Source organism: Petromyzon marinus, chromosome 13 (genome assembly GCF_048934315.1).
Source record: "Petromyzon marinus isolate PM22_M1 ecotype Great Lakes invasive population chromosome 13, UKy_Petmar_22M1.pri1.0, whole genome shotgun sequence".
NCBI classification, from domain to species: domain Eukaryota; kingdom Metazoa; phylum Chordata; class Hyperoartia; order Petromyzontiformes; family Petromyzontidae; genus Petromyzon; species Petromyzon marinus.
The window spans coordinates 1,766,684-1,791,379 of NC_133679.1; the positions used below are offsets into that span (position 1 = coordinate 1,766,684).

At 47.6% G+C, this 24,696-nt stretch overlaps 2 long non-coding RNA genes across 2 annotated transcripts in view; one reads left to right on the forward strand and one right to left on the reverse strand.

The window, feature by feature from the left end:
• Positions 1-6,412: 6,412 nt before the first annotated feature.
• Positions 6,413-13,976, forward strand: LOC142924413 (uncharacterized). The gene is made up of 3 exons (XR_012941618.1): positions 6,413-6,981; positions 7,490-7,590; positions 9,741-13,976. It is a non-coding gene; the product is annotated as an uncharacterized LOC142924413 (long non-coding RNA).
• A 4,608-nt stretch (positions 13,977-18,584) lies between these two features.
• Positions 18,585-24,696, reverse strand: part of LOC116942199 (uncharacterized) — a 111,656-nt gene continuing 105,544 nt past the window's right edge. Inside the window, exon 8 of the long non-coding RNA XR_012941619.1 lies at positions 18,585-24,173. This is a non-coding gene — a long non-coding RNA (uncharacterized LOC116942199). The remainder of the gene's footprint in view (positions 24,174-24,696) is intronic.

The window sequence follows — 24,696 nt, forward strand, 5'->3', positions numbered from 1 at the left end:
TCCAGTGGCTGCCCTGGTTAATACTGCGGCATGGTATTCACCATAAGAGTACTATGCGCCGTATGCTTTTCAATCAATGTTCAAGATGCCTTGACGTAAATTTGTGAGAGGAGGCTATTGTGCATTGACGCCATGGTCCAAATTTGATTGACTTCGAAAATTACCCGCGAATTACTAGATTTGTCATATACGGAGCAATCATGACCATTGACTGTGAAAGCTAGGCCGGAACGTATCGAATAATAATCGTGAGATTCGGTCGAGGCACTTCTGGGGAAACAGGCGTCGTGATGGTGGTGGTAATAAAAATAATAAGACATCTCTGTTGGACTCGATGGGTTAGCTATTATTTTGTATTATGTTACTGATTCTTGTGTCTTTGCACATCGCTTGCCCCTTTTTAAGTTCCTAAAAAAAAATCCCAATTGACCACAATGATTGCGGAGAGATATGTCAACAGAATATTAAACTGACAGATCTATATTTTACATCATCGACTCACCACCAAATATATGCAGGGGCATTGCCACAAATATATAAATATTATGAATATATTAGGAACCCACTGGAGCTATGCACTTTAAAATCTAGATTTAAAACATTTTTTTTGTTGGAACTGCTTTTTGTGTTTAGTTTGTTGTCCTTCCCTCGCACCTGCGATCAGCACGGTTGGCTAAGCACGCTGCACAAACAAGTTCAAGACGCATACATCACACAAAACAGCTTCTATGGGCCAACACCATTCATGAAGTCAGCAGCAGCAACAGCGACGATCCCACCCTTCGGTATCGACAAAGAGGGCGGATGCAGAGCCACTCGCTAATTGTCTTCCTAGTGCACTCCACGAGCGCCGTTCGTCATTTCTCTTTTCCCCATTTTGCTCTCCTCCGGGGGTGTGTTGACCTGGGCTGCGATGTTATTCGGTCCGTTGCCACCACAATAAAATATCCATTTGAGCCACTTATAACCCCAACGGCAGAGCACTGCGCATGTGTTTATGAGGCCCTGTTTGGGTGCGGTCCAAGTGAGAGAGAAACAAATCTTACGTTTGAAAATAAAAGTGGAAAGTTGGACGAAAGTAGCGGCGTTTTGCAATAATGCCGAGATGCATCATTCCAACGAGGTTGCCACCCCTGTTATATTGAGTCGTGAGTGGCCATCTCAAGGATATTTCTTTAATGAAATAAAAAAATGAAGAAGGCAGCGATGTTGAAAGTAATTTCAACAATGCGTTTGGATTTATGTCAGTGCTATCGCATTCCTCCACTGTATTATGTAACCGTGTCCAAGGGCTCCTTTGCTCACTTTGACTCTGTGACGATAAACACTGTAAATCGCCCTGGAGATTTGTAACAAAGACGTAGGTTTGAATCTTTCGGATGGCTGAGCTTGGGAAACCATGCTGTGCAAATCTGCTATGCCGGCCTTCATATTTTGATGGATACTTTTAACTTGTGCCTCTCTGCGATACATCATATAAATTCAAAAGCATTCCTCTTAGAAACTGATGCTCCTGGCATATTCTATCCACTCTACTATATATGTGTGTGAATCTTGTGTGTGTGTGTTTGGGATGCTGCTATGGTTGTGACGGTAGGCAAACTGGACATTGCAACCTAGAATCAGAATGTGTATATATACTGGAGGAATCCGATGAGCTATAAAGCTCTTTTTCACAGACGTCCAATCGGAGCGGATAAGAACGCTCCAACAAACAATACAAAAACACAATAGGAGTGCAACGTACAAGCAAGGTAAACAAATCACACAAACAAATACAACATTAAACCATTCCCATCCTACCAGGCAAAGCCCACTGAGGTGTTAACTTATTGATCAAAGGCGACCTGTCCACAAATGATGTCTCAACAAAGTGGCTTATCATTTGGACATTTCTAGCAGCAAAATTATCTAAATAGTCTAAAGGTGTGTTTATAAATGTGGAGGGAAAACTCGAAGGACCCTTGAGGATAAAAAAATATTCAGAGGTCACACCGGTCCAATTCGATCTCCCGTGCCGCACGGCAATTGAAACGACGGTGCAAGGTTCGTAAATCCTCTCTCTATCCGCCCCCGGCTGTTTCCACCCAGCAGTAGAAATGGCTGCACCACCACAGCTTGTGTGCATGCATGTTGAACTTCTTTCGCGCCGTACGTTGCGAACCGTGCTAATTGGAGGTGCGAGTTTGGTCGACTGCCAGGGGCGTAGTGCAGTGCGCTCAAGTGCGCGTGCTTCCACCTCTTCCGAGATGTGTATTTATCGTGGAAGAGTAGGCCAAATATCCTCTGGGGGGGGGGGGGCGGGGGAGGTTCTAGGGCTCTATCTAGTGGAAGCCCTTCCGCCAGCAGTGGCGCATGCAGATTATAGCAGGGCTGCGCCTTTACCTCCTGGCACGGTTGGCTACGTACGGTGCGAAAGAAGTGCAACGTGCATACATGCAGGCGCAGTTGTCTCGATTCAGTGAAGCGAACATGGACGGACAAGGGGCTTTGCACTGCACTGGAATAAAATGACCCAGGAGGCAGTGATATAAAGTCGCTTGCGCCCCAATGTCTACCCAAACAAAGGAGAAATCCACGCGCTCCAAGCGCACCAGCTCGAGAAAACGCTGCGTTATTTAACCGTTGCTTGCAGGGCGAAACACAAGCGGCACATTTAGACTCGCAAAGCGCCACCGCCTCCTTGGGCATTCGCACCGCCTTATTGCGGACATACACCGCCGCCATCATCACCATCAGCCATGGTGGTTCCGCTGCCGGATGAGGGCCTCCGCGCACACACTGCCACCATCCCTAAACGGTCCCGCGATGCCACGGTCCGTCTGTCTGGGCACGCAATCCGATCTCATCACTCCATCGCTGTGGCGGCCGTGCCTCTCGGCTGGATGCTCTCCTTGGGCGTCCATTCCGTCACCAGTCTCGGCCACGCGGCCACGGTCTCTCCTTGCGAGGTTCCCTTCACAGTCAACACAACGCATCCATCATGGGATTACCTCTTTGCCCGGTATCAAAGCATAAAAAAATAAGAATACGTTTTACCCTTTCTGGCAATAAAATCAGGGGTAAAACCTATTCTTAAATTTTTCATACTTTGATACTGGGAAAAAGGTCCCATGAAATTGCTGCTCACTCCGAGCTATGAATGCTCTGATAGTGGCATTGTCTTTGTCCTGTTCGCCTTTTGGCGTTCTCTGGTCTGATACTGGTTGAGGCCCTGAAGAAGGCTGTCTCTGGTGTAGGCCAATCAGTTTCAAAGACAATGCAAATATAATATCAGAGTTTGTTTGCATGTTCACCACAAGTGCTGTGTGTGGTTAATGCAGACTCGATTCCTTGACAAAGGTTTCTATTTGGTGTTTGACCATCTTAATACCTCCTGTTGTATTGCCAGAAATGGTAAAACCTAGTCTCATGTTTTCATTCAATGCATCCAATTTGCGTGAGTCCCCGGATCCACGTTCCTTTTCCTCTGTCTCAGAGCAATCTCTCCATGCTGTGTCCGCGCGCTCTTCAGCTTTTGTGGTTGTCCCACCTGATGACGATTGCTTGTGTTGCGATCGAAACGTCGTGATCTATTATTTTTATACCTACGTGACTTTACCGAAAGAACCAAAGAGTATGGAGTGGTAAAGTATGGTGAAGCAGCCCCCGTGGTCGACACAGCGTGGGGCAGTCGTCATCCACTCGTGGATCGAGAAAGGGGTTATGCATTATTAATAATTAAAGTGTGCGTTAGCCTCTGAAGGAAGAAGGGGCATCGCCTGAAATGTCAGCCTACACGTTACATTTCCCCGTTATATGGCAGTGCTAATGATGAATGTGATGAGTCTTGTGGGTTTATATTCTTGTACAGTGCCACTGCTAACACAGTGCCTTCGTTTATTATTGAACATCCTCCTCCTCGTCTGCTGCTGCTGCTGCTGCTTCTTCCACGCGTGTGTCTCACTCACGTGCGGTGTTCCCCTACACTTCCCAATCTTTTCCACGTGCCCTGTCCTGCGCCAATCTCTCTTTCCTCTCCTGGAGCCACCATGGCCCCATCTCACCACATCGACCCCCCCCCCCCACCTCTTATTCTGCCTTTCTCTTCATCTCTTTCCTTCCACTTGAACATCCCATATTCCCATATTGTTCCAGGAAAATGCTGAATCACATCATTTGCAGTGACTTTGCAAAATCACGTTTCTCTGTTGTTATTTTGCAAGAAAACATTTACGTTGTCCTTACATTCGTGTGTCTTTTTTTATCGCCTGCACGTCACCACGAGGGCTCGGCAGACACGTCTACTGTATGTGCATATGTTGAACTTCTTTCGCACCGTACGTAACCAACCGTGCTAATCGGCTTTCCCGCTTCCTTCAAAGATTCCAACAACACAGAGCTGGACAATAAAACTCAACTTTGCTGGGGGGGGGTGGGTCGAGGAACGTCGGATCCCCCAAGACACACACAACGCTTGGCTTCCCTTCCCAGCAGCACAAAAAGCGTCCGCACAACAGGAACATCCTATTATAGTGACAAATCATGTTATACCAGGGGGTCGGAGCCGCATGCGGTGGCTCTTTTTATGGACTGCTTCGTGACGGTTGTTTATGGAGGAGGACACAGCCGTCTCGCATTCACATTGCATTGCGGCTCTAGAAATATCGAGTTTTTTGGTAACGAGTTCGAACACACACAAAAAGCCACGGCGCTTCTTGCTGTTTTGGTCGCCGACCGAGGGGCATTTTAAAAACGCATCAGGCGCAATGGAGACACGGAGGAGGAGGAGGAGAGAGGAGTCGGGTGAGTTTGCAATCAGACAAAGTCCGCAGAGGAACCGAGCGAGGGCGAGGATGGAGCAGCGGACCACGAGTCGAGGACTGCATCGGGCCACGATTCATTCTGGCGGTCCTGCCGCCCGAGTTGTGAGCGGGAGACAGCAGAGCGAGAGAGCGGGCGTGAGAGAGAGAGAGACGCAGCAGAATAAGTGAGAAGTTGCGAGAGTGATGGCGAGAGTAATGGAGGAAGAGGAGAAGGAGGTTGGGGGCGGTGGGGAGAACGCCGCCTGTGCTGCGCCCTGCGCGCATTATTTATCGATCCGTGCTGCAGTTGGGTGGCAGCAGGCGCTCGCAATCCGCGCGCGATCCCCCAACCCCGGGGTCTCAGTGGGAAAGCAACGGAGCAGTCAAATAAAGCGCGGAAGGAGCGGAGCGGAAGAAACGAGCCGTGAGTGATGACGTCCGTGCCACTGTAATCAGGGCACGGCCAAGCATGTACGATATTAATAGCTGTCAGATCGACATTCTTTAAATATATTTTTTGCCATCTTAAATGCACGTGTCTGGTTTAATTTGTAATGAAATCATTATCGTCATCCGAAAGGCACCGGTGACGGATCACTCAACTCGGAATGAGAACCGTGCAAGTTCAAATCCTGGTTAAGGGTGAAATTGGCCCGTAAATGTCTACGATGGGGGTTGAATAAAAACGAGAACAACTTTTGTGGGAAGTGCAGAGTGGTCAAGAAAGTAGCATTACAATCCGTGGCTCAGAGCTGCCAATGGACTGGATCACTTCCCCATGTTAATTCTAGCAGAGAGACGCCTTGTGTCCTGCGGTCATGCAGGAACATGCCTACCGCGTGTGTGGCGCATGCAACAGCAAAGGTCGTTGGAAAACTGCAATGTGCAATATGTTCAACAGAAGCGCCACCAAAACAACTTAATTAAGTCCAGACTAGAGCGAAAAGTTCAACATACGTACAAGTAACTAACCTGTGTTGTTGTTGGGTTTTTTTATTTATTTGCCTGCTGAGTTGAAATAAGAAATCTTGTAGAGAATGTATGGGTGACATGTTAGCAGCTGAGCACGGGGAAGCAGGATTAGAAGGTTAGTAATCCTGTTTAACCCTCTGCCATTTTGTGTATATAGATTTAGCCCTTAAAGGTCAACAGTAAGGATTTTGAAAGGCAGTCTGGCATTTTTCTATAATCCCAAAATGCTAAATTCCAACAAAGGAGGTTTTCTCAAAGTGGAAGAATAGTCAACACCAGTAAGTGCCTTCCTAGCTTTACCATGTACTCAGGGTCACTTTTAAAAGAACTAATTCCAGTTGTGTAGTATTTATCAATGGTACTTTATTGAATCGAATCTTGGGTGGGGTGATGGCGCAACGCACTGCGTTTTGAAGCTGGCAAGCTGAGTTTGATTCCCGGCCACAGCAGTGGCGACATCCGTCAGATGTTTGCGTTCACAAGCAAATCGCCGTTCGTGTATGTGCATTCAATTCATGGGAAGTGACGCACAGTACTGCATGAGTAAGTCGGATTTTTCATCGCCAACAAATTGCCCCTGAAAGTGTAGCCTTTCGTTTAAAGAATAGAGTAACATGAGGATGATGCAACGTCTGTGCTAGAGCACGAATCAAAGAGCTGGACTTAAGACACCAATTCAAAATATTAAATGTGCTTATGAATGTGAAATATAGGTTGGTGCGAAGGACACTATGACTTAGTTTGTTGTCCTTCCCCCGCGCCTCCGATTAGCGCGGTTGGTTACGTACGGTACGATCAAAGTTCAACATGCATACATTTCAGGATAGTACATTTAGATTTTGATTTAAAGCTTTCGTGACTGCAGTAATTCATATTCTTAGTTCTTTCGGTAAAGTCACGTTGAAGGGAAACAGACAGCATACATAAAAAAAATGTCAGTTTAACACGTAGGCTTTTGCGACCAATATTATTCATAATAAAGGTTTTTGGGTTAGATCGCGTTTATTTATAAACTAATCGATTATATAATTACAATACCCCCCCTCCGCCTCTAATCACTGCACCTGATATGAGTTAAGTGATGACGTCACCCTGCTGCTCTATATAAAACCGGGAGCAAGCGAGGGCTTTACCATTCTGGCGAATTGCCCGATGATGCTGGATGTATTTACCAGCGAAACGTCGTACTCAAACTGTAAATGTGGGTTAACTCTTCAACACACCGGTGGGTTGAAGTAGTGAATTATTTGTCTTTTGTCAACGTGACACTTTTTTTGCTGATTGGCCGTGTCGGGTGGTGGAGGGTTACGACACATTTATAAATAAACGCGATCTAACCCAAAAACCTTTATTATGAATAAAAAAAATGTGTCTCCCCCCTCCTCTTTTCGGAACATGGATGGACTGGTCCTTCTAAATAAACTGCCAAATCGCTGCGCGTGGCGCTAACGGTTTTTTTTAAATAAATTAAATAAATACACCGTTTAAAAATAAATAAATTTATGCAAACCGACACACCTGAAGACGACCTTTTGTGTTATGGTCGAAACGTCGTGAGAATTTTTATTGTTTTATATATTTTATTATTTTATTGTTTCCCTTCAACGTGACTTTACCGAAAGAACTAAGAATATGAAGAACATTTAGAGTTTTGCAATGGAACATGAAAACACAAATTTGCAGGTGATATGACGATATGTTGTGATGATGGCGCACGTGCACGGGTGGAGAAGGGCAGGTTACTGACAGGCATTGCAGTGACACCCAGAGATGAGACACCAAGAGGAAGGACTCGGAGCCAGATGCTGGGATACAGGAGATGCGTGGCTTGGAGGTCAGGCGCTAATTTTGTAACAGCTTCTGAAAGTAGGAAGTGATGGTGCGATGTGATGACCTCTTGACGTGTCCTTGAAATGTTTTTTTTTTACTTTTCCGGACCACAACTTTACCAATACAACACACGTTCAAGTTACATTCATCCCGTCACTTAAACACAAGCTATATATTTGCTGTAGCTCTTAATTTAAAAAAAAACGTTGATTTATAGCTCTCTTGCATTAAAAAAAAGTGTAGCTAAGGGCATTTAATAATGGCAATATGCTGTAACATATTCTTGGTTCTTTCGGTAAAGTCACGTTGAAGGGAAACAATAAAATAATATATATATAAAACAATACAATTATTATTTTATTGCTTCCCTTCAACGTGACTTTACCGAAAGAACCAAGAATATGAATCACTGCAGTCACGAAAGCTTCAAATCAAAATTTTATGCTGTAACATGTTTTATCCATTATAATGGCACAGCCAATATAGGTGTGGACAGGCTGGAACTGAGTCTATATTATTCCTATTATTCGACACGTTAGGTGCTTCTCTCTGCCGTTTAGCGCCATCACACACCCATCTTGGTTCCAATCTCAGGCTCCCAATTGGACTCTGCAAGAGTTGTCATTGTAGCTCCTCCGAACACGGCAGAATCCTGTCACATTTCAGGAATAGTTCCGAGAGCAAACGACAGCATGCGACTCTCGTCCGCACACGGTTTACTCTACACACAATGTAACCGGCGGGGCTTGGTGACTGCTCAAGTGGCTGTAGCAGCAAAAGGAAAATGTGCTCTGCCCTGTAAAGTGCTTTTCGTAGAGGCTGAAACAGATATTGACCACAAAAAGTGAATGTGTGCTTTGCAGTGTGTGCTAGCACGTGTCTGCGTGTCCACCCGGCACAGGATCTTTCTTCCCAAAGTCACCATCTCACTTACACTCCCGAACGCTGTCCCCTCTCCACGCCGCGTCCACGTGTTATTTGAGCTACCGCAGTGACCAGGGAAACATGCCCGACACCGCCGCTTCAAAATCTGTCCGCGGGCTTTGGCAAATGAATACCCATGAGCACGTACGCGGTATCACCCCCCCACCCCCACGTGTTTGTTTTAAGTCTCTTTAACACGTAAGCTTTCGCGACCAATATTATTCATAATAAAAGTTTTTGGGTTAGATCGCGTTATTTATAAATGTGTCGCAGCCCTCCACCACCCGACACGGCCAATCAGTAAAAAAGTGTCACGTTGACAAAAGAAAATAGTTCACTACTTGAGCCCACCGGTGTGTTGAAGAGTGAATCCACAACATTTCTAATTTATGAGTCCGACGTTTCGCTAAAAGGTAAAGGCGCAGCCCTGCAATTCCCTGCTCCCGCCGCTGTTGGTGGAAGAGCCGCCAATACTTAGAGGGAGTTCCAGAGAGCCCTTATACGGGGTATTTGGCCTACTCTTCCAAGCTGGCTGGGTCCCCAAACATAAAAAGAATTGTCAATAAACAAACTGCGAGGTTGGCAGAGGCGGGGGGGCGTTCAAGAAACGTGCCCCATTGTTTCGATCCGCCCGACCGGGAAATCGAACCGACTCCCTCGGGGTCGCGAGTGCAGCGTGCAGCGCGCCATTACAACCGCGGCAGCATCCGTGGCAATTGTGGAACCAAGCGAAAAGAAGGAAGACATGAAATAATATTGCAAAAGTCTGAGCGATATGTTGATCGGTCGTTGTTGGGAAGGTGTTTATCAGAGTTTTTTTCTGGATGGCGTAAAGCAAGCAAGAGAAACCCGCGCTTAGGGAAATGGCATTGTGGAGTTAGAGAACGCAGGAGGGCTGTGGTTATGTTTCGGGAGCGAGGTGGGTCGCGGCATTGTAGCATCATGAGGGATGGCGACGGTTTTTGGGAGGTTTTCATCCGGTTGTCGTTAGGACACGGCTGATGATGATGACGACGAAAACTGAACATCGCGTGTCCAGAGCACCCTGCCACACTCCTGGAGCCCGCCCAGGTAGTCGAGGCCCCGCAGCCTCCCCGCGTTCAATCTCCATCGCCCCCTCATCTTCGTGACCTGGCCTTCGTGGTGAATGAACAACCGACTTGGCCCCTCCTGCCATCGACGTTTCTAATTTTCACCCCCCCCCCCCCCGGTGCGCGGCTGCCGAGTCAGACGAGCACAACCCGGACGCACGACATTGGTGTTGGCAGCTGCTCTACGAGCCGCGGGGCAACTGCGTGTGATTCCCAGCCACGGCGAGCGAAGGCGAGTGGCGAGTGATATCTGAACTTCTAAACCGGTCCCGGGCTTTCCCCTGCACCCACCCACGTCTGATGAGCCTGGTGACATTTGCTCAAGCGACTTACGCTCATTGACTGGAGTGGCACGGAGAGGTCCTCATCTGGCGGGCGGGAATGGCAAAGGGCTGTAAATGATGTTATTAAACGATGTATATTAATCGTTATTAGTTATTATGCTTGTGTGCGTAAACATGTGTTAATTCGATTAAACAGAGCGTGATTGTTCATCACATATTGGGTGCAGGGCACACCGTGGCATCATCACGTTCTGGTAGAGATGTGTGGCAGCATCAATGGCATTACCCATGGTGACATCTTGACCTCAGTTTACTGTGAAATTTGATTGCCATTCCATTTACACTAAAATTTCCAAATGTTATAGGCACTTCGGGTTAACGCTTGTGTACAGATATGACCCATCCTGCTTCTTAATGGGAAAATGCTCCGTGTACTCTGCGGTGATGTAATGAACTGTTTGGTTTTAAGATATCCTGAAAGTATTTCATGTCACGTCGATATCCCCGCTCATAAGTATAATATATAACAGCGTCTATAAATCTAATTCACGTAATAGAATACAAATAGCATGTGTGGTACATAGTGCTTCATTTAAGTTTAATAAAACATTGTATTTATAATGGAGTCAAAAAATGTTAAATGGACTGATTTCCAAGAATGGAATGTGGAATTTCCACCGCTGCCTCAGGACCTACGATGGACTCCGTGGTTGTTTTGCAAGGATACAATTCTACTTTCTGAGTGTACAAAAAGTGGGGCAATGCATTTGGCATTCATATAGAGCGGTATTCGTGTTTTACATTTTAAAAGAGCAAAACGATATTTTGATCCACGGTGCTAAAATCTCACCATCCACTTTCCTTTGGTATGTGTGTTTCATATACCTATACACACAAGCGTTTGTTTCGCGGTTTTTTTTGTACTCTAGTGATATCGTTTTTTTTTTACGAAAACACCAAAAGCAAAGTTATTTGATGGTGGACATTGCTGATCAGAAATGTATGCTTTTGTGCGGCAGTGTCACGTGAATTTTTTCTCTCTCTGTAATGCGCTCATTTCAAACATAAAACCCTTCAATTTATCAGCCACACGTTCCCCGTGACCCCTTGTGAGACCTCAGCTTCTGCGAGGTCAAATATCAGGCAAGTAATTTGGCTGCCTAGAGCTCTGCGCACGCGCGCGCGCGCTCACACACGCACGCGCAATCACACGCGGGCGGCCCACACGCGCACGCGCAATCACACGCGCACGCGCAATCACGCTCGCGCTGCGCGCAGAGTGAGAGACTCACGCACGCACTCACGTCGCAAGGACGCCCGTGGTTCCCTTTTGCAGCGGCCGCACCGCTGAAAACCCACCCCACGCAGATAGCATCACCAGAATCTCGTGCTGGATGCATTTTTTCCCCGTGTGTTTTGACTGATCATAGTTGTCTTCGGGAATTACGGATAATCTCAGCAACCTCACGAACGCCGCCGTGACACGATTAAGCCATCAAGCCCCCCCCCCTCTTTTCTCGGGAAGATGTCGCTCGAGGTGCATCTGTGGGGGAAGGAGCAAAAAAAATCCTGCCGAACTTCATTTTTCATTACCCTCCTGTGGACGTAATGGGATTGGATGATACCTGCGAGAAGACGTGTTGGGACGGTGCGATGATTGCCCTGAAAAGGAGAAAGACATGCAATCACGGACTACACACCTTCCATTCCGTTTGGGGATGTCAGCTGAGCCGAGTGTGTAAACAAAGGATACTAAAGCTTCGTCCATTTAATTGTGGGCTACAGATACAGATGCTGGGGTTGGCGGTTTTTTGTTATTGCAATGTCGGATTTTTTTTTTTAACAACGTTTTCTGCTCAGGCTGCAAATGCACCAGCATACCGTCCCAGTTGCGTGACAGTGGTTTGTTTATTATTCGTGATAAATTGTACAAACAAAAAATATGTGAGTGTGCGCTGTATGTTTATTCACAGCAGTGTCTCTTTAAAATAAAAAGCCTATAACCAAATGGCCTGCAAAGTATCGGATCTCACAAGATCGTGGTCCCTAATCAGGGTTGAGCCTGGCCATTTTTCGAAAGAGCCAATATCATGCATAACAGAGGTTATAGGCCTTGGAGCTATGTGGTGGGCAGCAGAGGGCAGTGTAGAAAATTATATTGTTGTACTGTACTTATGTGCTCCCATACTGACCAGCGTGGTGAAGTATGGTCAAATAGCCGCCACTGTCCGAACGGCGTGGCTGAGCTCTTATCTCACAGTGCATTGACAAAGTAGCCGCACTTGTACAAATCTTTAACATCGAACAGGCTTGGATGCGTTCATGTTGAGTGAAGGTTAGTAATAAATATATCGTTACACGTGAGTTCAAGTTAACATAATTAGATTTCTTACTAGAACAACAACAACAACAACGTCCCCTTGTGTAGATTTGTAAACATTTACAGGAGCCAAGTGTAACTTGCATTCTTCTTAGCATTGTTATTCTTGTTATTACAGCTGATATATTGATTTATAAACTCCGAGTGCTTTTACACAAACAGCACCCCGGTGCAGGTTTAGATAACAACAAACGGACCCCGAACCGCTCTTCTAAAGCGTCATCGTCGAGATGTTGCTTCGAGTTACACACACGGGGAAATGCTTCCAGGTTGCCCGCAGACTTTTGTCAATCCACTGCTGGATGAAGGCCTCCACACACTGTGGCGGCCATGGAGGTTGTCCGACTATACTTCGCCATGCCTAGGGGAGTGCGGATGGGGTGCCCAGAGAAGGGTTGAGATGTCACTCCCCGCTGGTGTTAACCGTGGCCAGGAATCAAACTCAGTTGTCTGGGGGTTTACAACTCGGCGTGCTAACCACTGCGCCACCGCTCTTCTGTCAGTGTGATGTAACAATGCAATTCGCGGAGTGCTTGATCCGGGTCTTACGATCAAATCCCAGCCAGAGGTGGACAGCCCAATCATACTACCTTGTTAGCAAACTAACAGTGGTCAGCCTCCACAAAGGCTGGTCCTCGTCATGGTATTGTGGAATTTCCAGCAGTGGCTCAGGACAACATACATAAATGAATACTGCTCAGTAATCATCTGCGCATTGGCCCAATGGTGTATTGAAAGCAAATGTTTAGTTTTTCGTAGTGTAGCAGTTGTAACAAAAGCAGTTAACGTGTGATAATTCCTATCTACGCAGGGCTTTAGTTTAAGTACGAAAGCTACACCAATCTACCTGAGCTCTTATCGGCTTGGCGCCGCATGTTTATTATATTTAAGTCAATTCCGAAGTGTATTCAATACTCACACCAGCATGGGGCAGTGCTCATCTCTGTTGGCGGCCCTGAGCCAGTGCTGCAGGAGGCCAGACTCTCTGTAATATAACCACTGTCGGACCACTCACAAAGCGGTACTTACTTTAACCACCTCTGAGATGTGATGGGCTTGGGATTTGAACTCAGCTTCCAAAATATGTCAACATCTCTGTATTTAAGTATGTAATGTTGTGTGCCATTGTATAGAATGCGTTTACAAACAGTGCCTGTAATGTAATTCTGTACATCAACAAGGAAATGTTATGAGACCCACAGTTGATAGCTGGCTTTGATGTGTCTTTTATAACACCGGGCGAAAGAAACCAAACAGTCAAAACCACCGCAATGGTAACATTGAAGACAACACTCAGTAAATTTCGATTTACGTGACTTTACCGAAAGAACCAAAGAAGAACACTCAGTAACATTGGTATGGAAGGCAGATTATGCAAACAGTTTTTGTATGCTTCCACGACTTTTCTGATAGTAATTTCAACATATAAAATTTGTAATTTCGGATGCAGATTTGTTTGCATTTTTACATACACAGTATATACACTATAATAATAATTATACTGAGTCGCCGATTTAAAGAAAGCACATTTCGCAAAAGGCATAATTTTGCTTTCCAAGAAGGAAGGAAGAAGACGAATTAGCTTGCCGGCCTTGTGCAGGACACGCTTTATATATGCACGGTTTCAGATTCTGTATCTCAAATTATTTAACTCGGCCAAACCAAACTACTTCAGCTTGTAAATTCTCGAAACTTTAATGACAGCATTGTTCTTTCAAATATGGATTGCTGAATTTATGTCTTTACTGTATACTCAGGAGCTCCATATCGCGACATGACGTTTTAACTCCATTGTGGGCATTATGGATCAATTCCATGTTGCTTCAAATTAGGGTGCTTGCTTGTGCTGTATATATATGGACACATGTTTGTTGTGCGACTATTGATAGCGTACGTTGCTGGCATTTCAAGCGCCAAAATAATTCCCGTCTCCGCCGTATTGGCGTATCCGCAGCACTGATGTGTGTGGCATATCGTTGCGCTTTCAAATGTTGGAAGTGGCAGCTCAGAGCTAGCTTGCCCCGCACGGGCGGAGGATTTTTCAAAAGCGAAAAGTCATAAAAATAAAATTAAAAAGAATAGCTCGCGTTCCAATCGGCGCGTGGCGCGTTCAACTGTTCCACTGGCATCAATATTACACGAAGATCAAAGCGTACGGAAAACCAGACATGATTCGTGACAAGGAATGAAACCTTGGGCCGCGAGTGCCAAAGAAGGAAGCGCAATCCCCGCGTGCAGCCACACCACCAGCCTCATTTCACATGCATCTATCGATTCGGCTTTGCTTTGTTCGACCGCTGGCGTCGTGGAGATCTGCTGAGGCTGTCCATTCCTTGGGCTTGCAGGCCCCGGCCACTGTACAACCCATTTCTTGCCCTTCACACTACCTTATATGGCTGGCGAATGCAATCTGCAGCGTGCGGTGCGGATTTTTTTTTTTGCCCATTACAAGGTGTGGGGAGAGAGCGGCGGTTCCATAAACCTGAGGTCCCTCCTCGTTCTTGATCGAACGCAGGTCACTAAACCGTTTGTGGCGTGTCAATCTGTGCTCGCGCTGCTCATGGGATTTGCAGAGCAGCGAATGCCCTTCGGCTGTGGTAATGCGCTGTACACATGTATATCTCGCATTCTACCAGTGTCATTTTCTGGGAAAGGTCATGCTAATTCTTTTTTTGTGCGAACGCCTTTTGCGATAGAGGGGGGAGGGGGTTGTTGTAGAAAACGTCGGTGTTGTTTTTCATGAAACATATTTTTAGGTGGCTGCTAATACTTCCTTGCTAATACAATAATACATCAAAGCGTGAAAAATGTGCGTTCAACGTTATAATGGCATAGTTGATCTACAAAGTCTGAATGCGCTGTCATTGAATGCCACATTCCTCAACAAATTCAGAAAAAAATGACAGCATGGAAAGAAAAAAAATCAATCCTTTTATTATTTCTTTGCCAAATATCGTGACGGTATACCTTTACAAAGATTGGCGTGCGCTAAAACGCTGTAACAATTACGTTAACCCAGCGCATAAAACTGCCAGCGAACTCAAAATTAGCTATGCAATCATAGCCCGTCAAGCGCTGATTATGCGGGGAGATGTTTTAAAATCCCAGAATAAATGCACGTGCATTATAAGAATGGCTGAGTCGCTCGCCTCGGGCACTGTTTGATGTCAGGAATGAGGTGGATTAAAGTCCACGCCTCCGGCTATCTCCTCCTAATTGGGCCGCTGGTCCTGCAGAAGCACGCTCGACCTAAAATAAACTCGGTTTGTTTGCTTTGTGGGAGAAGGGAAAACAAACTACAAATGCAGTGGGTCAGTGATGGCAGGGGGAGTCCTTCTTGAGAAATCTGATAAATTACATCGAAGTGGTGTTTCTCTTATTCTCAAAAGCTGCGCACTCCCACGTGTGTTCCTGACATGTGTTTAGCATCGGCGTTGAAACGAACAAGAGCGTTTGTGCCCTCTGTCTTCCATGGCAAACCCTTTTTCATACATTTTCCATCCGTGCAAGGATCACTGCGTGCAGGGGGGAAAAAAGCACACGCACACACGTACACATACACACACACACTCCACAAAGAACAAAGACAAATATCCCCCGTGTAGCCTTAATACCTCTAAAGGCCGGCACGGCACACGAACGGGTGGGTGGCCAACACCACGCCCGGCCGCCTTTGTCTCCCTAGCGGCGATGTTTACACATCGCACCAGGTACTCATTTGAGGCTGAGTCGACCTATGAGAGGCCCAGGACCGGTTCAGATGATCGTCGCTGGTGTTGGCCGTGAGCGGGAATCGAACCCGAGGCGCCAGGTTCATAGCGCAGCGCGCTAATCGCTACACTCCACTCGACACACACACGCACACACACGCACACAGGTACGCAGACACGCACACACACATGGACACACACACATGGACACACACACGTACACGCACACGTACACACACACACGTACACACACGCACACACACACGTACACCCGTTATCAAGCTAGTCCACTGATCGAGGCTGCACTCGAAATATGGAATATGTATACTCCCTCTCGTCTGAGTGACAATTTGTTGCTGAAATGTATCCATTGTAATGCACACGACTGTCTCCCTAGCAGGCACCGGAATTTTCACCTCACTTGCAGATTTTCTCACGTGGATAATCACCGCAGTCTTCATCAACACTGCGTTCACAAATAATAATAAAAACAAATGTAGAAAAGGTTACTCAACCCGAAGTAGAAGAGTATTTTGGAAGTGGCACTTCTTCAGAGTAACGAGCACACAGGCAAGCCACTGCGGCATGAATGCTTACTCATGCCATTGCCTATCTTGTGGGGGTGGTCTGACTGTGCACTCGATTAATTTCTGCAAATCAATCTCTCGAATGGCGAGCATGGTCGCCACGTTACCCTCTAATCGAGCTATTAATTTGCACTGCCGTATTAATTGTCAGTCGCTCTGGAAGTCTGTGCCACTTAACGATATGTCAAAGTTATTGCTCAACACGTGAATGAGTCCACAGGCTGGAGCGCACGCAGGATAAGATCAACCCGCTGTATCTCCTCCTAAATGGAGCTCTCTCTGCACACAATGACCAACCATTGCCAGTGACTTAAAACAATAGGCGACCTACACGGCGTAATAAAAAATAAGTGGACAAATACTGTCGTTTAAATGGCTTGTGGATACTCCAATTAAAATGTTAAGAGAGGACAGTATTAAAAAAAAACATACGGTACGAGACGTGAAGGCTTTTTTTTTTAAATATCAACATGATTTTGACGGGCAATACCTTGCCATATACGTTGCAACGTCTGCCTGCTCTAATGGGCCATTGGGGCCCTGAGCCCGTGGTGTGAATGTTGTCTCCTCGTGACGCGGCCACGGCCACGCGTCAGCAGCCACGGCCTGGTGACGCGTGGCCGTGCCGATGAATGGCCACGAGCACTTACCGCGGTTCGAGTCGACTACACTGGAGTCATTCTGGCGCAATCGGAGCCTGTGTCTGCCTGGTGGCACAAAACACACAGAGCATTTGATTTTTTTCTAACGTTAAGGCGATTTTCTCAGCGCAACTGCGTTCTGAACTTGGTGACTTGCGTTGGATTCCTGGCCATAGCTAACACACCAGTGGTGAGTGAAATCTGAATCTGTTCTAGGCTCACCCCTTCCACCAAGCTACACCGACCAGGGTGGTGAAGTATGGTCAAACAACACCCGTGACCGACAGAGCAGTGGATTGACAAAGGGCTGTGCATTATCTCAATTATATAACACATTTATTCCAATTGTGCTTTAGACGCTGTCGTGAGGTGCAGAATTGTCCATTCTCAACTCTCCCAGAGCAGTGAGATCGACCCCTGCTATAAAGATGTTTGTAACATGGCAGTTAAAACTGATTTTGTTTTAATTCTCTGAGCTGAAATGTAAAAAAAGGGTGATGTGAATTTTTGTGTGTGGTCATTGGAAACCAACCATGCAGAGACTTCATAACCCGGTTTAATCATGGGTGGCTGCCAAAATTCGAACCCCAGGATTTCAGCAGTGCTGGGTCAATGCTCTGACCCCTGATTCACCCGGCCACCAGCTTTTGTAATTACTATTATAAAAAAAATTATACCTGCATGAGAATCAAATATTTGCGAAAATGTCTTGGTGGCAAGCGTGCTATAACCGCTTGTCCGTCATTACATGTTACGACATTGCACCTTTCAGGAAAGATGAACCTTTCGCGCCGAGCAAGGAACTGATATCCAAGAGCCACAATGCCACGATGATGGCGATCGCGGTAATGATGTATGTATAGTGTTTAGCGCATGCTTGTGGAGTGTATTGCCGGCCGAACGCTTGCGTTGTAGCCCGAGGTGAATGTGATTGATTACCGGGTTTGTGTACCCCGCACTCTCAGCCCATGCTCCTGGGCCGCTGCGTATGCGGCGACGCTGCCGGTGCATCACAGAGAACGGGGGCACGCCGGACGCAACCCTTGCAACGCAGTGGCCATCACAACCTCGCGCACGCACGCTCACACACACGCACGCTCACACACACGCACGCGCACACACACACACGCACGCTCACGATCACGCGTACGTGCGTGTGTGTGTGAGCCCGAGCGCGCGTGTATTTTTGTTGTTGCTGCTAAAGCCTTGTCAGTGGCTTATAACAAATAGAAGCACGGATCTAACCGTAGGCAATTGTGGGACAGAAAGAAGGAACGTGGATGAGCTGGCTTTTCCCTTTTGGGGCCAGCAGACAGATCCCCTGGCCCCAAGCGATTTATGTCACACACACACAAATATATATAGGGATGCTCTGCAGGCGATAGTTTCGTGGTGTTTATTTTTATTTTTTTACAGCAAAGATGATGTCGTATAATAATACTCTCGTGGAGATGCTACAGAAGCCATGGGGGTTGGGAGAGGGGTTTGCAGGCAAACATTACCGACGTGACAGATACATAGCACATCGCAGAGATTTAAAAACAGTGTTTATAGTTTGCGAAGAAATGAGGTGAAATATGCCCTCGAGAACGTTCGAGGCAGGGATGTTCCCGACAATCTCAGGAGAGTGCTGGATCCTAGAAATGCAGTTACCGTGTCTGACGCTACAAGATTCATCCGACTGTCTGGAGATTGTCTCTAGCTGCGATCCGCCGCTATCCACAAATGCGACGATTGTAGGATACAAAGAAAGCACACTACGACGTCCTTTCAGCTTGTGTGCATTTTAATGGAAAAAAGAGCCGATTTCTAAATGCATCCTGTTATCCGCAACTTGGTGTGAATAGCATACGATGCATGGTATACACATATTACTGTACATTCCGTGCGTGTGTGTATATATATACACAGTGTGCATATGTGTACATGTGCAACGCTTTGTCGATCCACTGCTAGATGAGGATCTCTCCATGCCTTGCGGGTCGTGTTGTTTACTTGATCATACTGCACCACGATGGTCAGTTCGGGTTGGTAAAGGCCGGGTTGGTGAAGGTCGGGTTGGTGAAGGCCGGGTTGGTGAAGGCCGGGTTGGTGAAGGTCAGGTTAGTGAAGGCCGGGTTGGTTATGGTCGGGTTGGTGAAGGTCGGGTTAGTGAAGGTCGGGTTGGTGAAGGTCAGGTTAGTGAAGGCCGGGTTGGTGAAGGTCGGGTTAGTGAAGGTCAGATTAGTGAAGGTCAGGTTAGTGAACGCCGGGTTGGTGAAGGCCGGGTTGGTGAAGGTCAGGTTAGTGAAGGCCGGGTTGGTTATGGTCGGGTTGGTGGAGGCCGGGTTAGTGAAGGTCGGGTTAGTGAACGCCGGGTTGGTGAAGGCCGGGTTGGTGAAGGCCGGGTTGGTGAAGGTCAGGTTAGTGAAGGCCGGGTTGGTGAAGGTTAGTGAAGGCCGGTTTGTGAAGGCCGGGTTGGTGAAGGCCGGTTTGGCATGGAATAATTAATGCAGCTGGCACCGACCCATTATCCAGACGGATGGAATCGTGAGACGCATCCAACACAGAGAACCAATGCCTCATCGCTGACCCAACACCTCATCGCTGACCCAACACCTCATCGCTGACCCAACGGCCTCATCACTGACCCAACACCTCATCACCGACCCCACACGACGGGACACAGGGGAGGGGCGATGGCGCAGTGGCCGCCTGCTGCACGAGCAGAAGGTGAGGGAGGCGAGGGATTGTGACTCCAAGTGCGACTGTGGCCATGAGTCCCAGACCGTGGAAGATATCGCAACAGGAGCCACCCCACTGGGACCTGGTGGTGTGCGAGGGGCTTCACCTCTCTCGCTCCCTCTCCACCTGGCATCTAGGGAAGCTACCGAGTGGATCACCAAACCACGCGTCCCATTGTGAGCTCTTTACATCACGCGAAATACTTGAAGTGCAGCCACGCAATTTGGCAATACAATTCCCTTAATAAGCAGTGAAAGTGACGCCCACATTTCGGGATTGTTAATGTGTCACGCAAGTTATGAATCGTGTGGTTGCCAATTAGATAACGTAAAGAGGACACGCAACATCGAGGCGTCCTGAAACCCATTTTTCACCAGATAACAAAAGTCAGCAACATATTCATCCTGCTATCTGCAATTTCCTGAGGACAAGAGGTATTCGACTAAGGGCTAGGCATTGATGTGTGCAACATGAAAAACGAGTGCCCGATAAGTGAAGCTCTCTCAAATTTGCACATCCTTCAAACGTATAACCGGTGAGTGATACTGTACTTAAGAGCCGGTATTTGAATTAATGAGCACTTCCTGAAATTTTGCGAACATTTTCCCAAACATCGTGTTCTTTTTTCGACTGTTTCTAGTCACAGACTTACCATGACGCTGAACATGGTACTGTGTGTGCATGTTTAAACACAGCATTGGTGTAATGGGATAGAGCTATTTGCTAAAATCCTGATTTTCTGGGTTTGATTCCTGGACACGGACAATACCGGCGGTAAAAGGCATCTAAACTTGTTCTGTACCTCGATGCTGACTCATCCTTAATATCTTGAAGCTTAATATCTGCCAAGACAATGCTGACCGCACCACCTCCCTGTGTGTCACGCCGGTTTAAGAAAGTGCTCATGAACAATCCTTGCCCGTGCAGTCCCCACAGGCCCTAATGGTCGGGTGTTGTTTGCCTTCAACTTGCGGACGTTTTCTAAACCTGCAATGAGGTGGCAGACGTGGCTGTGAATGCTGTGACTCGCGGACAAGTCGCTCCTGGATCGTCATGAATGAGCCCCCGGTTCACTCTTCGTGACCGCTGTTGCGGCATGCTGCGTTTAACAACAACAAAACACACAGCCAAATGCAAGCGGGGCGGTTGTTACCTTGAGTTTGCAACCTCTCGGCCTTGAGCGCCCTAGTCCGTGGGCCGAAGCAAGGATTGGTACAAACCTCGTTAAGTGGCACTGGTTTTTTTTTTACAGAGGCTCAAAATGGGTGGGATATTTGATAAACCCCACCCACTTCATGGGTGTTATCTCAGAATCTGGCTGTCGCCTGATGATGATGGTCGTAATTACCGCCGAAACGTCTCGGAACTCGAATTGTAAATGTTGTAGTGGGTTCACTCTCCAACACACCGGTGTGCTGCACTAGTCACTAATTGACGTGTTTTGTTTACACGACAAACCTTCATAATTGGCTGTATATTTACACGATCTAACTCAAAAACCTTATTATGGATAATATTGGTCGCGAAAGCCTACTACTACTAAGTGTTATAATCACAGATTGGGTTCGTTTCCCGACTTGGGCGCCTCACTGTGTGGTGTTTGTACCCTCTCTGGTACTGGGAAACATCCCAAATGCTGGAAATGTTACTTGCAAATTAATCAATTGGGATCACACGCAGCAGGAGCAACAACATCACCCCCCCCCCCCCCCTCTCACTGCGAAAACCTGGCAAGACTATCCTGGAAAAGGAGTCTTGAGACTCTGAGGCTTTCCTGCGTAATCAATCGTGATAATAGCAACATGAAGAATAACAGCAAACTGCACGCGGACACAATCCTCGAGAATGGCAGTGACCGACGAAGTGGGCTGGGTGCCTCCTCACAAGACTACGTGGGTGGCTGTGACCGAGTGCTGAGCAAATTCTACTGAGATCTTGGATGGAAATCTCCGGCTCCCACGGAAGGTTGAAAACCAAGGTTCTCTTGCGCAGAGAGCGTCACGGAATGAGCCACTGTCGTCAATGAGTGCACGTACAAATACTGTTTCCCCTGCTTCACACGGTCAAGCCTGGCAATCTGTGTCTTTAGAGTATCTCATCTGAGCGAAGCACTCGTTTGCTCCATGAATAACAGTGTGCAGTCTCGATGTTTGTAATATATCAGGTTTGTAAAATGTACAGGACGGGAGGCCTCCTGTGTCTTTGAAAGCCATTCCATGACGGAATATGTGTGTGTCTGTAGGGGATTGTGGGAAAACAGAGACATGCTTTGTTCTGCCACTACCCACGCCTGCAGCGCAACGTTCGTGTTCCACCACGAAACAACGCGAACGTAAAACGTCACGTAAACGTGCCGACACAGATTTGACTCCAATGCCGCACGAAAACGAAAATAAGCATGGAGACAAATCACGAATTTAACCCCATACGGCGGTGACGCTCTGGGCGGGGGGCGGTGGCACAGAGACGGTGGCAGGGCGGTGCTGAGTCGCCCACGACAATCCTTCAAATTGTCCTCTAATTGTGCTCTAATTGTCCCGTGCGCCCGCATTCTCATCTCCGCGGCTCGCTGGCTTGCAGCAAGCACCTGCAAATGCTCTCGGTTCGACTGGGTGGGGTGGGGGTGGCGGCTGGCTGCAGGCCGGGGTGTGACGAGACGATGGGTCCCGCCAACGTTGCTCGCGTCCACAAGAGAGTTCGGGCGGCACGACCCGACGCTTCGGCCGTAATTGCGGCTCGTAGACTCCCTCGGCGGAGGTCGAGCGCCCCTTTCTCTCTCCCGAGCAGGCGGCACTGTGTTTCTTTTGTGCGCTGGCCGAGTCTGAAGGTAACAAAGCTACATCTGCCACCGTTCGTTTGAAGCGTGTGTGGGGTTTTTTTGTTTGTTCTCTGTCTCTCTCTGTGAGCGCGTGCCTGCGCGCGTATATAAGAGTCCCCCAGATGGTGGGCGAGCAATGTGTGTGGTGGTGGCCTCGCTACAATGTGATCCCGGCAGCCGATGTTCAATTCCTGGGCGTACGCACCAAACCGAGCCCTGAGCCTCCCTGCCAAGGTCAACTCTGCCTAAAACGTCCATCTGATGCGGTGTGTCAACACACCTTGACTCGGGTAGACGGAGGCAGCTCAGCATAGTGCCGATCGTACCATCTCTAATGTGCCGTGCACAGCAGCAGTACTTGCCCCTGCAGTCAATACGCATAGGTGGGGATCTTTGTCTTTTAGTGCCTGTGTGTACGGAGCTCCTGTGCGCGTACGCATTATTGTGCACGCATTATTGTCTATTTCTATTGTGGGTGTTTGAATCCCACTTTGCGACTGTGGCCACTCCAGGTTTGTGTGTTTGTTCTACCCAGTGGCCACAAAAGTCCCTGGTGCAAGATTTAGTAATTCGAGGCAAATAGGACTCTGGGTAGAATGTTGCTTATATGAAGAAAAAATATGTTAATGGCCACCATGTATTATTACCCCGAAGATTAGGTCAAAATCAAATGTTGTCACTGTATTGGACTTAGCGATCACAAGAAGGCCGAGAACAAAGCTGCACGCTCATTATTGAATTTTAGGATATGACCTTTTTTGCCACTGTTGAAATTTCGGACATGACATTTTTTTTTTATCACTCGATGACTTCAAAAACCCCCGAGAGGAAATGGTTGGCTCTAGCCCCCCGGGTATACTGTGAGAATTAGTCTGTGATATCACGACATGGCAAGAAACAAAGAACATCACAGGGTTTCAAATCATAAGTACGGCCAATCGTGTGCACCAATGCAACATACATTTTTTTAGCCCTCTGTCACTCCACTGCTGGATGAAAGCAGCCATGGGGATTGATTGCCCACTGCTCCACCAAGCAGAAGGTGGCCACACCAGACCGGTTGTGATCTCACCACGGAGGTTCGCCATGGCCATACATCGAACTCACGTCGCCAGGTTCACAGAGCAGCGCACTAACCACTGCCACACCACTCAGTACCGCACCGCGAGTGAATGCCCAAAGCGGTCGTTGGTGTTGTTGCGCACTCTTGCGAGTCCAGTCCATCACGAATCCCCATCGCCTGAATGTGGACGTCACCTGTGCACGCGCCATGCCCCACGGCTCAGCGGTGCGGTGCTGTCGGCCCCCTCATCCGCCGCTTACTCCACGGCACGGAGCGCACATTGGTAGCACCCCGCAGGATTAATGGGTGCGCCGCAGTGAGTCGATTTGCAGCGCCCGTGTGGAGGCCTGGAGAGTGTGGGACGTCTGGCCAGCATGAAAGAGGAGGACAAACACATGTGGAGGGGCTGTTCAGAGCTCCCTCCAGTGGAGGCCCTTCTGGTAAGCAGTTGCAGAGCTGCACCTTTACCCTTTAAGGTGGACCATTTAAATTATATCAATGATGTTATCAGGCCAATGATTGAATTCTTATTTTTGTTATTGTTATTTGATAAACGCTCAATGCTTATCACGCGTAAACATTGTCGATGGTTATCAACCATTTATAAACGAACTTAAACGTTGGCACCTGCGGTGACAACGAAAGAGCGAATTAGCTGGTCGGGGCCGATGATCTCGGGCTCCGAGCTGGCCTGTTACCTTGATCGTTCATGGAAACGTAGCGTGAGCAAGCGAGTGAGTAGAAGGGTGAGTAGCAGGGTGCAGTGCAGGGTGAGGCGAGGGCTGATGGGAGGATGCATGACTGCAGTGGCAGTGGAGAGACAAGGAAGAGGAGGGGGGGGGGGTGGCTGTTGAGAGCGGGGAAATAACGGGAAGTGCAGAAGCGTGT